This window comes from Miniopterus natalensis, chromosome 11, assembly GCF_054644295.1.
Source record: "Miniopterus natalensis isolate mMinNat1 chromosome 11, mMinNat1.hap1, whole genome shotgun sequence".
Classification (NCBI taxonomy): Eukaryota; Metazoa; Chordata; class Mammalia; order Chiroptera; family Miniopteridae; genus Miniopterus; species Miniopterus natalensis.
The window spans coordinates 52,070,691-52,085,160 of NC_142091.1; positions in this window are offsets into that span (position 1 = coordinate 52,070,691).

A 14,470-nucleotide genomic window follows, 5' to 3' on the forward strand; every position below is an offset into this window, starting at 1 on the left:
CCAGCTCTTCTCTTTAGCCCTGCTCCTCATTGCTCTGGTTCAAGTATCTGCCTAGACGTTTCCCGAAGTCTCCCAGGGAGTTTCCCCCACCTCTCTCCATGTCTCACGCTGCTCCCGGAGTCCTTATTTGAAACACAGGTTCTGATGATGTCACCCTTCAGCTTGAGGAGCACTGTTGACACCCTGTTACTATAAGATCATGTTTAAAATCTTTGACATGGGCCCTGGCTGGTGTGGCTCTGTTAGTTGGAGCAGCGTCCTGTACACTAAAAGGTTGCAGGTTTGATTCCCGATCAGGGCACATATCCCGGTTGCGGGTTTGATTCCTGGTCGGGGTGCGTACAAGAGGCACCCCTTTCTCATATCGATGTTTCTCTCACTCCCCCTTTCTCTTCTTCTCTCTCTAAAATCAATAAAAACATCTCCTCAGGTGAGAATTAAAAAAAAAAAAAAATCTTTGACATGACATTTGTTTCTTCATCTTGCCCCAAATTAACTTTCCAACTTTTTCTCCCACCACCCCACTTTCCCTTATCCTATCTTCCAGCCTCTCCAGTCTAATCGCTGTTGTCTAAAAATAGCGAGCAGTTTCATGCCTCTCTGCTTTGCTCATGATCCATCCTCTGCCTGGAATGTCCTTTGCCTCCTTAACTAGCCCCCTCTGGTGGAATCTTCATCCTTCCACGAGCAGCTCAGATGCCGCCTCCTCAGTGCCCACTTCCACCCCTGCCAGGTAGGATGTGCCACTCTCCCTGCCAAGCCTCTAACACTCCCGTCACACTTCTCATCACAAGGAACTGTGGCTGGTTGTTCACGTGTTATTTTGGCTCATGAGATGGTGGACTCTTAGGGAACAGAGAGCACCTTGTTGATATTTGTCCTTGGAGCTGGCAACTGGTAGGCATTTGAAATTTGGGGTTGAATTTATTCATGTAACTGAGTGGATTTGAGAGGTTATGAAAGGACTAAATTCCTACCAGATCTGAGATAAGCAGCAAGAGAGAGAGCACAAATTTAGCAAGAAGGAATTAGTTAAGCACATAGTCACTGCTCCTGAACTGTTCAAGTAAGAATTGGGTGCATTTTTAGAATAGCTGGAAGACTTTTATTGGCTTTCCCAAATAGTCTGTGCTGTGGCTAAAGTGGAAAGAGCACCGGGTAGGAGTGGACAGATGCGGGTTTCTAGGCTTAGCTCTGTGATTAGCTTAGCCGTGTGCCCTTTGACAAGTCAGCTCCCCTTTCTGATTATTTATAAATATTCGTGCTGGGTAAAATGACTTTTAAGGTGTCTTCTAATTCTAAAATGTGATGATTCTTCTTTTCTAGTTAGAAAAACTAAGTCTTTATTTCCCTTTGAGTGTGATGATCCCTTAGTAACAGGAGCAGATGTTCTATCTTGTCTTACTTGAGGCCCCATTACATAAAATTTAGGTGTTAGAAAGACTACAAAATATTCTGTGAAGTGAGAGTTCATGATACAGGAGAAAAACAAACAAACCAACTAACCAACCAACCAACCAACCAACCAAAACTAACAAAACATCAGGGCCTGTCCCTTTAAAGTTGAAAGGCTACACATTAGGCAAGAAAAAGACCTCAGAAAAAACAGTTGCTCTGCTGGGTTTGTAAAGATGACGGAGGGGACAAAGTAGTCAGGTCATAATGAAGACAGTTTCGAGAGGAAGGAGAGATGCTTGGCTGCGGAGTTTTAAGCTCAGGTCTTTAGGGAAGGCGTTCTTACAATATGTCACAGGTACAAAGAAAATTGGAAATCCTCAAGATGGTGAAGGAGCCTGCCACTGGCCCCTGCTGGGTGCTGTGACAGTTTCCTTTTGTATAACAAGAAACCTGAAAGCGCCACCCCCACTCCAATATGCTGAAATGTTGTTCTACCCATTTAAAAATACATATATTGGCTTTATTTTTTAGAGCAATTTTAAATTCAGAGAAAAATTGAGTGGAAGGCAGAGAGTTTTCATATGCCCTCTGCCCCCCCAGCCCCCCGGTGTGATACCCTGCCCCAGAGTGGCCCATGCAGTCAGCAGGCCTCTGCCGACACGGCGTTATCATCCAAATCCCAGTTTACAGTAGGGCTCACTCTTGGTGTTTTTTAAAAAATTGTTGACTATTATAGCCCGGCCGGGCGTGGCTCAGCGGTTGAGCGTCGACCTAGGATCCAGGCGATCTGGGTTCGATTCCCGGTCAGGGCACAGGCCCATGCACATGCTCTCTCATCATTGATGTTTCTCTCTCTCTCTCCCTCTCCTTTCCTCTCTCTGAAATCAATAAAGATATATTAAAAAAAAAAATTGTTGACTATTACAAATGCCCCCCATTTCCCTACCCCTCCTTTGCCCACCTCCACCCAGTCCCCCTCCCGCCCCCACTCGCCTTCCCCACACTATTGTCTGTGTCCGTGGGCCGTGCATGTATTTGGTGAGTTGACAAATGTATATTGATATGTATCCACAGTGATAGTGTCATAGGGTAGTTTCAGTGCCCTAAGAATCCTCTGTGCTCTCTGTTTCACCCGCTTTCCCCCGTAACCTCGGAAAGTGGACCTTTATCTTGTGCCCCTAGTTTTGCTTTTTCCAGAATGTCATGGTTGGAATCACATAGTACGTAGCCTTTCTGATTGGCTCCCTTCGCTGAGTAATACACATCTGAAGTTCCTCCGTTTCTTTTCATAGCTTGATAGTTCATTTCTTTTTGGTGCTGAATAATATTCTATTGTCTGGATGTACCAAAGTTCATCAGCCATCTAACTAAGTTAGCCACGAAGGACATCTTGGTTGCTTCCAAGCTTTGCAAATTATGAATAAAACTTTGATAAACACCTGTGAATATAAGTTTTCAGCTCCTTTGGGTAGATACCAAGGAGTGTGATTGCTGGATTGTATGGGAACAGGATGTTGTCTTTTTTTTTAATCCTCACCTGACTCTCTCTCTCTCTCTCTCTATATATATATATATCTATATATATATATATATATATATATAGATATGTGTGTATGTGTGTAATTTTAAAGAGAGAGGAAGGGAGAGAGAGGAAGAGAAAGAAAAATCGATGTGAGAGAGAAATGCCGATTGCCTCCATGTACCCCTGATCGAGGATAGAACCTGAAGCCTAGGTAAGTGCCCTGACCGGGAATTGAACCCACAACCTTTTGGTGTGTGGGACGACACTCCAACCACCCAAGCCACCTGGCCAGGGCAGTATGTTTAGTTTTGTAAGAAACCACCAAAGTGTCTTTCAAAGTGGCTGCACCATTTTGCGTTCCCATCAGCAGTGAGGGAGAGTTCCTGTCGCTCTACATTCTTGACAGCAAAAGGTGTGTAGTGGTATCTCGTTTTAATTTTCAGCTCCCTAATGGCATATATATTGAACATGTTTTCATGTGTTATTTGCCATCTGTATATCTTCTTTGGTGAGGTATCTGTTCAGGGATTTTGCCCATTTTTAAAATTGAATTATTAATTTTCTTATTGTTGAGTTTAGGAGTTCTCTGTATATTTTGGGTAACAGTCCTTTATCAGATGCCTTTTACAAATAACTTCTCCCAGTCTGTGGTTTGCCTTCTCTTCTTTGGTCATTGTCTTTTTGCAGAGCTGTTCTTTTCATTTTTAAAGATCCATTCAAGCAAAATTCTACTTTTGAATTGCTTTAGCAAAAATTCCCCTTATCCAGAAATTTCTTCCTAGCCTGTAGAAACAGGCTTTGTTCTATTTGTATTTCCTTGACCTAACCTAGGAATTAATAGAAATAGAAGTTAGAAAAATCATCTGTGGTCAGATCTAAGTTGTAACTTGCAATGTGTGTTCCATTGAAGGAATGTCTAGGGTTGGCTGACTTCAACCCAATTTCTTTTTTTTTTTTTTTAAATATATCTTTATTGATTTCAGAGAGAGGAAGGGAGAGGGAGAGAGAGATAGAAGCATCAATGATGAGAGAGTCATTGATCGGCTGCCTCCTGCATGCCCCTGACTGGGGATCGAGCCTGCAACCTGGGCATGTGCCCTGACCGGGAATCGAACCCCGATCGCCGGGATCCTAGGTCGACGCTCAACTGCGGAGCCATGCCCAGCAGGGCGAACCCAATTTCTTAAAGCTACTTTTGCTACAGCTGAAGTCAGAGACCAAGGGATTCCAACTAATGTTCCATAAATCCACAGGAGATAAAACTTATTTCTTACTGAATATATATTCTGTGATGGCAATGTCTGTCCACTGGAATGCGAACCAAGTACATGGCAAGATGCTTTGTAATTGAAAAAAAACTTCCTGAGAGGATTAGCTAAAACCTAAGAAAGGTCTCCTGTTTACTGGAAGATGGGGGGACCTTGCCTCATGATTATTTAAGTGGTCGGTGTAGTAAGGAGCTCTAGTAACAGAATGCCATAGTGCTGGAGGGTGGCCAAGTATGTGGTATGACAACTGTGGATATTTTTATAGATGTGGATCTTTTATATAGATGTGTTTGTGTTATAGTTATTGTTGATTTGTTTGGTGATGTTTCAACTTTCTTCTAGTGAGTTCTCCCCCAATACTAGGATTTGAAAGTGTTGCAAAAACTCTCAGAGGCTATAGAACCAGTACAGTTAGACCACAAGGCTTGATAACCATGAGACCCTGTAATATTTTCAGTCTGCAAAGGAAGATTGCATTATGCATTCTCTGCTATATGTGTGAAGGCAGATACCATGGGGCTGATTTTAATAAACAAAAATTTTTCCTTATAGATCCTATGCTAATTAAAATTTAAATGTCATGTTTTATTTGGGAGATTGGGTAGAAATATTGACAATGAAGATTATGTTCTGGGAAATAATGAATCTTAAAAACACGCCATATGAGGAATAGCCCAAGGAACCAGACACGTGTACTCAGAGAAAAATTGGTGATGGTGGGAATATGAAAACATGTAGCAAATCTCCAAATATCTGATGAACTGTCATATATATAAGGAGGGAGAAAATTGGTTCCAAGAAAGGGAAAACTTAGGACCAATGAGGATAGGTGCTGCAGGTAGGCTGATATTGTTTCAGTATAGAAGAAAATCTTTGAGCTATTGAATAATATAGTGAATTATTTTTCACTTTGTGGCAGTAATAGAAAATGAGAGCATTTTTAGAGCTCACTGTGGAAAAGAGTAGTCCAATGACTCCTGACTGCCTGAGGGCTGAGATGTTTAATATCTTGGTAACCTGTAACCCATTCACGGTATTGTATTAATAGGATCAGTGGTCTCTGAAAAGATTAATTCCCCATCATAGGAAGTCCTCAAGCAGAGTTTGGAAACAACCTAGAATGGGGTATTATAATGGCAATTAATTTTTAAAAATTTATGTACTCTTTATGTACAGTTTTATGAATTCTGAGAAAGGCATGGACTCACATAACCACCACCACAATCAAGATACAGAATAATTCCACCATCGTCTCCAAATTATTTTTTATGTACTTCTTCTAGTCAAATTCACCCCAATCCCTAACCACTGTTAACCACTGATCTGTACTTTAACTCTATAGTTTTACCTTTTCCAGAATGTTATATAAATGGAATCACAGTGCCCAGCCTTTTGAACCAAGTTTCGTCCACTTAGCATAATGTATTTGAGGTTCATCCATGTGGTTGACTCATCCATGATTTGTTCCTTTTTATTGCTGAGTTATGTTCCATTGTATAGGTCTACCACAGCGTCCATCTATTCACCACTTGAAGAATATTGGAGGGACTTTTATTTCCATTCTGGCATGTAAGGAGCTTGGAGGTCATCACTCCATTCTAACAAGTACAAAGCTGAACAAACTGAAAATCAACAACTTTTCTTTGATCCATTAGAAAATTGAGATAACAGGACAAACTGCTGCCCCCCCCCCCCCCCCCCCATTGGGGAGACAAAGAGGTGGATACAGAGAATCACAATTTAGGAGCAGAAACCCACAGGTATAAACTTCCATGGGAACCAGTACTGTGTTTTTTTTACTCAACATATCATGTCCAGCTACAGTCAGATTTAGGTTAGCAAGGATGTTAGAGTTATAAATCCAGGAATTTAAAACAACTGTGGTTAATATGCTGAGAGCTTTAATGGAAAAAATAGACAATATGCAGTAACAGAGAGGCAATGTAATCAGAGAAATGGAAATTCTAAAAAAGAAGAAATGCTAGAAATCAAAGACATGGTAATAGAAATAAAGGATGACTTCAATGGGTTCCCTAGTAGACTGGACATAACTGAGGAAAGAATTAGTGAGCATGAGGATATGTTAATGAAAATTTCAAAAATTGAAAAGCAAAGAGAAAAAAGATTGAAAAAAAAATGAAACAGAATATCCAAGAACTGTGGGACAACTACAAAAGGTGTAGCATATGCATAATGGGAACTCTAGAAGGAGAAGATAAAAGGAACAGAAGAAATATTTGAAGCAATATTGACTGAGAATTTCCCCACATTCATGTCAGACGTCAAACCACAGATCTAGGAAGCTCGGAGAACACCATGTAGGACGAATGCTAAGAATACTCAGGTTGTTTTCACTTTGGAGTGAATAGAAGTATGCTATAAACATTCATATACAGGGTTTTGTGTGAACATAACTCTTCATTCTTTGAAGTAAATACCTCGGAGTGGGATTTCTGGGTCATAAGGTAAGCCATGCCTAACTATAAGAAACTGTCAAATTGTTTTCCAAAGCACATGTACCATTTTGTATTCAGCAATGAATGAGAGTTCCAGCTGCTCTGCATCCTCACCAGCATTTGGTATGTCAATTTTTTGTTTTTAAATTTTTAGTTATTCTAATAGTGGTATTTTAATGTGGTTTAAATTTGCATTTCCTCAATGAACAATAATGTTGAGAATTTTTGTGTGTGCCATCCATCCACATATCTTCTTTAGTAAACTGACTGCTCAGATCTTTTGTTGATTTAAAAAAATTAGATTTTCTTACTGTTGAGTTTTGAGAGTTGTTTATATATTCTTACAAGTACTTTGCCAGATGTGTGATTTACAAATGTTTTTGCCCAGTCAATGACTGGTCTTCTAATTTTAAAAACATTTTTAAAAAATGTTACGAGTACATTTTTTATTTTGAAGGAAGCCAGTGTAATAATTTTTGTCTTTTATGAATCATGCTTTTGAGGTTGTGTTCAAGAACTTTTTGCCAAAGTAACAGATTTTTTGCCTACGTTTTCTTTTAAATGCTTGATAGGTTTACATTTTATATTTAGGCATATTATTCATGTTGAGTTTATTTTTATATGATATGAGAGGTGTACATCGAGGTTCACTTTTTTGTGTGTATGGATGTTCAACTGTCCTAACCCTGCTTGCTGAAATGCCTATTCTTTCTCCATTGAAATCCTTTTGCGCTTCTGTGAAAAAAGTTAATTGACTAAATTTGCATGGATTTATTTCTGGATTCTGTATCGATCCTGGGTCCTACTAAAATCTCTGAAGAATGTTAATTTTTGTTTGTGCTATTGAGTCCACCCAGTGAATTTCTTTTTATTTCAGAAACTGTATTTTTAAGGCCTAACATTTCCACTTTGTTCTTTTTAATAGTGTCTATTTTCTGGTGAGAACATCTATATTTCCATGTATTTCAAGAGCGCTCATCTTTACTTCATGGAGCATGGTTATAACAGTCCCTTTAAAATCATTATAATTCCAACACCTGAATAATCCTGGATTTGGCATCTGTTGGTGGTCTTTTCCTTTGAGAACTGGGTAGATTTTCTTATTTCTTTGTGTTTTGCTTTTTTGTGAATCAAGTAATTTTGAATTGTATTCTGGAATTTGAATATGATGTTGTGAGATTCTGGGTCTTTTTAAAATCCCCTGGAGAGCATTAACTTTTATTTGTTTGTTTATTTTAACAAGCAATGTACCTGGTTAGGCTCATACCTCAAGTTGTGTCTTGCCTTCTGAGAGTGGTAGTTCCAATATCAGTTTTCAGAGCTTTTGCTGTGCCATGTGTCTGCCCAACACATGCCCCATTCAGGTGTTAATCTGTTACTTGGGCAGTGAATTATACGATAGTTTAGTTCTCAAAGGCACTTCTGTTCTTCTTTGGGCCTGTTTTGTGCGTGTGTAACTTGGGTGAGTCTGAGACTGTTCACACAGAATGAAGGGATTTCCTTCTGCAGCTTTCTCATCCTTGGAATTACCCCGACACTTTCTGGCTCCCAGGGATCTTCTTTCCCAGCCCTCTGGCTAGAGAGCCAGTGTTTCTTTCAGAATTTAGCCCATGTGCTTTCACACAACTCTAAGCACCTAGGATGCCTTTAGGGCAACTCAAAAGACAAAAGAGAGAGAGAAAATAATAGGAATCATTCCCATACTCTTCAAACCATTGAGGCTCCTTTAATGAATTCCTGTAAACTGATGGTTTGTCTCAGGGTTTCAGGTCCCACTGCTGCTGCCACCATGAGAGTGAAGCTTCAGGACTAGGGCTGGCATTAAAGAGAAAAAGAAAAACCAGAAATAGAAAATTTCAAGGCATTCCCCTATACTCTTCAGCTTCAGGGGCCTATTTTCTTGATCCTCAAGCTAGAAAAGGAGGTTTCTTTCAGTACTTTGCTGTGTGAACCTGTAGCGCAGTTCCAAGACTCAGCCCACCTTCAGATTAAAGCCAAAAAAGAAAAAGCGCGCTCACTGCCATGCCAGTTGTTCAAGCTGGGACTTCCCTGCTCAATCCATTTGCTCCTGTTTACTTTTCAGAGCCCTCAACTGGTTGCTTTTGTGTTCTGTCCAGAGGTTGTATTAGAATTGATGGGGGAGAGGGGCTATGATGGGCTTACTCTACCTTGATTAGCACTGGAAGTTCTGTAATGACAATATAAATCCTGGGCGATGATTCTTTCCGATCACTTTTCTCAAACCTAGCAACAGGTGGGAAACTTAAAAATATAGATTCCAGGGCCCCACCCCGGGGATGGGAGCCCAAGAATCTGTAGAAGATGCTTCTGGGTTTTGGATGTAGCCAACGTGGCACTGGCTTGGGGGCCCAAAGTTAGGATCCAAACTGGAAGCTTGGGAACCCCTGGTTGAGATGATCTCCAAGGTGCTCTCCAACCCTGAACTCCTCAGGCTTTCTGCTATCCAGATACCCCACTAGTAAAGGTGCTTGTTCTTGAGGCGACAGTCTATTTGCTTCCTTCACATTTCTGCCTGAAGCTCCAGATCACAGGGGTCATCTCAAATAGTGCAACAGAGCAGACAACCCCCCCCCCCCCAAAAAAAAAATAGAACTGGTAAAGCCAAGATATTAAAAGCAATGGGAGAAGGAGTGGACTCACAACCTGTAGGGTTAGTTCTGGGGAAATTCAATTCACCTTCTTGCAGTAAGAGCAGCAGGTTCTAAATCTGCTTTCTGCGGTGTTCGCCAGGAGGAATGCCGCGGAAGCTCAAGTCTGAGGATTAGTGGTTTCATTAACAGCCTTCTTTCCTCCGTAGTAATCCATATATTTGACAAAATTCGTTTGGTTGACTGCAGTTTCTGCTTATGTGCTAGGAATTACTAGTGAGTTTAAATTTACTTTTCATAAAAATTTATTTCTAAGGAACCTCAGAAATTATTTGAATTCACTTCTATAATGGTAGAAGAAGAAACCAGCCCTGAAAGGTTATGCCTTATTTAGGGGGTCAGAGCAAGGACGAGCGGCCAGACTTCGACTCCTGGGCCATGCAGTTTCCATCTGAGCTGAGCCAGGTGGGAGGTGGGGTGCAGGGTCTCCTGGCCCAGTAACTGAGCTGGGTGAGAGAGCTGTGGTGGAAAGTGGCTGAGTTCCATGCAGTGCATTTGTAAAGGGCACTTTGATTTAACAATGTTTTAACCCTTGGATTTGCGGCTATCAAAATATCGGCAACCAAAATGGCCTACAGTTTATAAAGTGCCAACTTGCTGGCACGTACTAATCTCTGGGCACTGGGCAGTAGATAGCCCCTGGCCACCTCTGGAACTCTTCCCACCCCATTTCTTCTCCACAGTGCCCCATGGTGTTGTATAGTCAGGGTTTAATCAGGGAAGCAGACCACAAAGAGCTACAAATAAGGGATTTCTTATAGGAATTAGACCTTGTGCAATTGTAGGAGGGGCTGGTGAAGTGAAAGTTTGAAAGGGTAAGTTGGAGAATCAGAGCTGTCACCAACCAGTCAATCCGAAAGGCCAAGCTTTCCTCTTTCGGCTAACTCAAAAGCACAACCACACAGGAAGGGGTTTTCTGTGAAAGGTCGTTCTGGCTTAAACAAGTTGACAGTGTAAATCACTATAGGTAGCGAGCCTGAAATAGAAATAGCTGTGACGGTGGGGAGTAATACTCCCGGGGCTCTGTTCTCATTTGTCATGAGCAGTCTGGAATCATCCTGGTTCACTCCAGTCGGAAAACCTGTGACCGCTGCAGTGTGATGAAGCTCTGGACTGTGGCGTTCTGGAATCAGCACGGGCTTTGTCCCCAGACATACCTACAAGCGCATGCTGGCTTTGCACACATACCGTGTGTTTGGGACACGCTCCTTACGCCCCTTGTAAAATGGGGCCAATAGGAACCAACTCATAGTATTGTATTGAAGTAGGTCTGATGGCAGATGCTCAATAAAAATTATTCTTTTTGTATCTCAAGCCTCACCCTTTCCCCTAATATAGCTAGGACATGTCCTGTTTCTCAGAGTAGTGAAAATGCTCTTACTGTCTGAGTGTTAGTTTTTGATAAGGAATACAGGTGTATAACTTATATTCTGCACTCCTGGCATTTCATCAGGTCCCAGGTTCCCGGGATCAACAAGTGTGGAGAAAGAACACTGATCGGCAAGGAAGACACCTGAGAAGAAGCTCCTGCTTTTGCCCCACAGGAGAGAAACAGCACCCCGAGGGAGTTACACATCTATTGCCTTGAAATGGCGCACAGAAGCAAGGGGGCAGCAGCTCCCTTGGAGCCCGACAGTTTTCAGGAAACAGGTTAATCATGAGAGCAGGGGCAAGAGGAAAGTTGAAGCTGAATCAAAAGTTGGAGACAGAGAACCATAAAATCAAAACTTGAAAAGCATATTCTGGAGCCGTTCATTTTAGGAAGATGTAGACCTCCACATTTGATAGCCTGCAAGGGCACGCCTGTACCACAGATGGCCTAAGTTGTATGTTGAATTTGAATTTGACAAAACAGTAGTGCTCATGAGTTTCTCAAACATGAAGAAAAAGTTAAGTTATATTCTGTTTAGGAATCTAGGGAGCTATGTTATCATTTTTAGAAAGGTTTTAATCAACAGTAATTAAAATAAAATGTTTTCACTCGGGATGAACTTCTAGAAGATTCGTACACAGAGGGTCTTTTATTATCCAAAGTAGGATAATAGGCAGTGTTTTGCATGACACAGTGCTGAGCATATGGTAATACTTGAATAAATATTTTAAAAATAGAATTCAGTATATACAGGCAAATTAGACTCTGAGTCTAACTCATGGAATATGGACGTTTCCCTTTTAAAAATGCAATTAATTACTTGACTGTTGGAGGACACTGAAAATATATCCCCCACCTATATTTTTCTACAAAATGTAGACGATTATGACAAGTCCGCATTTAGTTACTTCTCTGACTGAGCAAATAATTGACCTGAATGCATAGGAAATTAGATGTAAAACCACTTCTTTACAAGTTAAATAAAAAGTTATACTTTTTAAAATGTATAATAATGACACTTTTCCTCCCAGCTTATCTCTTATTTTTGGCCCTGAAGATTTGAAAATGACCAGGTGATGATAAATACTGTAAAAGATCTATATCCACCCATAGTCTCCAATATTATTACAGGATTGCTCAGGCAGCTTATCTGCTTAAGTTTTGGAAATCTCTTTATCCTGTATCTGCAGGAACACTAATCACTTGAAAAGGACAAGGCTGAGGAAACTTGTTTTAAAGCTGGGTTAAAAAAAATTTTTTTTTTTGCATCTAATTCTATTGCTCTCGTTTCCTGGGTTCCTTGTGTCTCTTATTTCAACCATTTCCCTTTCAGGTGTTTTAAAGGACACTTTACATTCATTTGAACATAGGTGAGTTGCTTGTACTTTCTGGTGAGATAAGCATTTCTGAAGGCTTTTTCTATTCGTCCTTTGACTGGATTTCACCAGGACCAGGGAACAGAGAACTAACTGGTGTGGGGATTGGGAAGCTTGACCCTGGGTTTCCCTCTGTGATTTGTAAGAGTCCTTTGGTTACTAGGCTCAGAATGATTCGCAACTTCAAGCAAAGGAAACTTATTGGAAGGATAGCAAAGGCCCACAGAGTGGGTGGAGGGCTGAAAATCAGGTTTGAACATAGGCAGATACCAAGGCCTTTCCTGAGGCTGGGGAGCAGGAACCCCAGCAACAAACTTGCAGGGGGACCAAAATGGTGAGGTCACTGCTAGGATGAAATAAAACGTCAGATTCTAGGGAGGCTGGCCTAGCCTGGATGACAATCCCACCCTTGCTGTAGATATGGGTTGGGGGCTTCAGTTACAGCCTGCTGGGTTCCACCCAGTAATTCCTTAAGAGGAAATCAGAAGGCAGTTTGAAAACAGAAATTGCATGCTGGGCAGATAACTTTGTCCACTACTGTGATATCTGGCCTCTTTAAAGTTGCTTTCAGCTTTAAAAATGGACGGTGCTTCTTCCATGAAAGCTTTTAGGGTTACCATATCCCCATGATATTTGCATCTATGAATGCCTGTAAAACCAATGAAAAGTAATAAGACAGACTAGAAGAAGACAGTTACGAGCACTAGTGTGTTATGAGTTATCCCGCTGGTGGTAACCAAATCACTATATAATAGTGGTTGTATTTGTTCTCTGTTGCTGCCTAACAGCATTACCACAAACTCAGCATCTTAAAGCAGCACAACTTTATTAAATCACAGTTCCTACGGGTCAGAAGTCCAGGGACAGCTTAGCTGGGTTCTCTGCTTAGGATCTCATCAGGCTGCAATGAAGGTGTCAGGGTTGTGGTCTCATCTGAGGCCCAACTGGAGAAAGAACTGCTTGCAAGCTCACTCAGGCTGTTGGCAGAATTCAGTTCCTTGTGGCTCTAGGTAGGACTGAGGATTTCAGTTTCTTGCTGGTTGTTGGCTGCAGGCCACCGTCAGCTCCAAGAGGCTGCATACAGTCCCTTGCTGTGTTGGGTTCCCCAACGTGGCCACTTGGATTCCTCAAAGCCAGTAAGGGAGAGACTCCAGCAAGACAGGCACTACAATCTTATGTAAGCACATAATTGTGTACATATAATCACACATCCCATCACTTTACTGTATCTACTGGTTAGAATAGATTCATAGGCCCCACATATATTCAAAGGTAGGGAGTCACACAGGGGCATGAATACCAAGAGGTGGGGGTTAGGGGGAAAACCATGAATCTGTCAGAGCAGCAGAACTGAGTGGGACAATCCCAGAGCTGGCTCGAAGTCTAACATCTCTTTCTGTGTATCTGATTTCCCTAAACCTGTATCTCATGTGAACTGATGAGGGGACAGAACCAAACCTAGGCCTCCAATCTCTCTAGCTCAGCTATAAGGGAGGGGAGGTGATGTAAGTAAGGAGCTTCACCTCCTCTGAGCTACCGTGACTGTCTTTCTAGTTGGTATTTACCTTGAAGTTGTCTGTATGCAGTTGAATCTAGTAGCCTCCACTGAACTATGTCTTTTTTTTTTTTTTTTAATTGATTTTAGAGAGAGGAAAGAGAGGGAGAGATAGAAACATCAATGATGAGAGACAGTCATCAACCAACTGCTTCCTGTATGCCCTGCACCGTGGATTGAGCCTGCAACCCAAGCATGTGCCTGGACCAGGAATCACACCATGATCTCCAGGTTCATGAGTTGACATTCAACCTCCAAGCCACATGGGCCAGGCTGAACTATATATTTTGTCTGTATTTACCACTTAGTAATTTCTTGTTTTTATTACATGGAAATTCTTCGTTTACTCACATGTAGTCTTCCTCAACTATACAGAGGTAGGCAAAAGTAGATTTATAGTTGTGAATACACAAAATAGTTTATTCTTGCATTATTATTAATTATTGTATTACAACTGCGCACCTACTTTTGCCCACCTCTCATATTTTATAAATAGCACCTAAAGGCAGGAGCCATTTCTTCTATCAGGAACCACTCACATGTCCTTCAAGTAGTGTAAAAGGCAGAGGTACTCTGGAATGGCTCATACTGGTTTTGTAGTGGTGTGAAGGCAGAGGCCATCTCTAGGACGTGAAAACCTGCCCTCTTAGCTGTACTTGGTCATGCACACAAAGCATGTGTATCTGAAAGGGAAGACTTACAAATGCTCAGGTTACTGATACCATGTGCTTGGCTCTACCATAGCTGCTAGGCTTGCATCTGGGGCAGGTGGGTAATGGATAAGCAGGGCCAGTAGACAGGGTTGAGTCCTTGCACACACTGGCAGTGTGACTCTGGACTTTTTGCTCTAATTT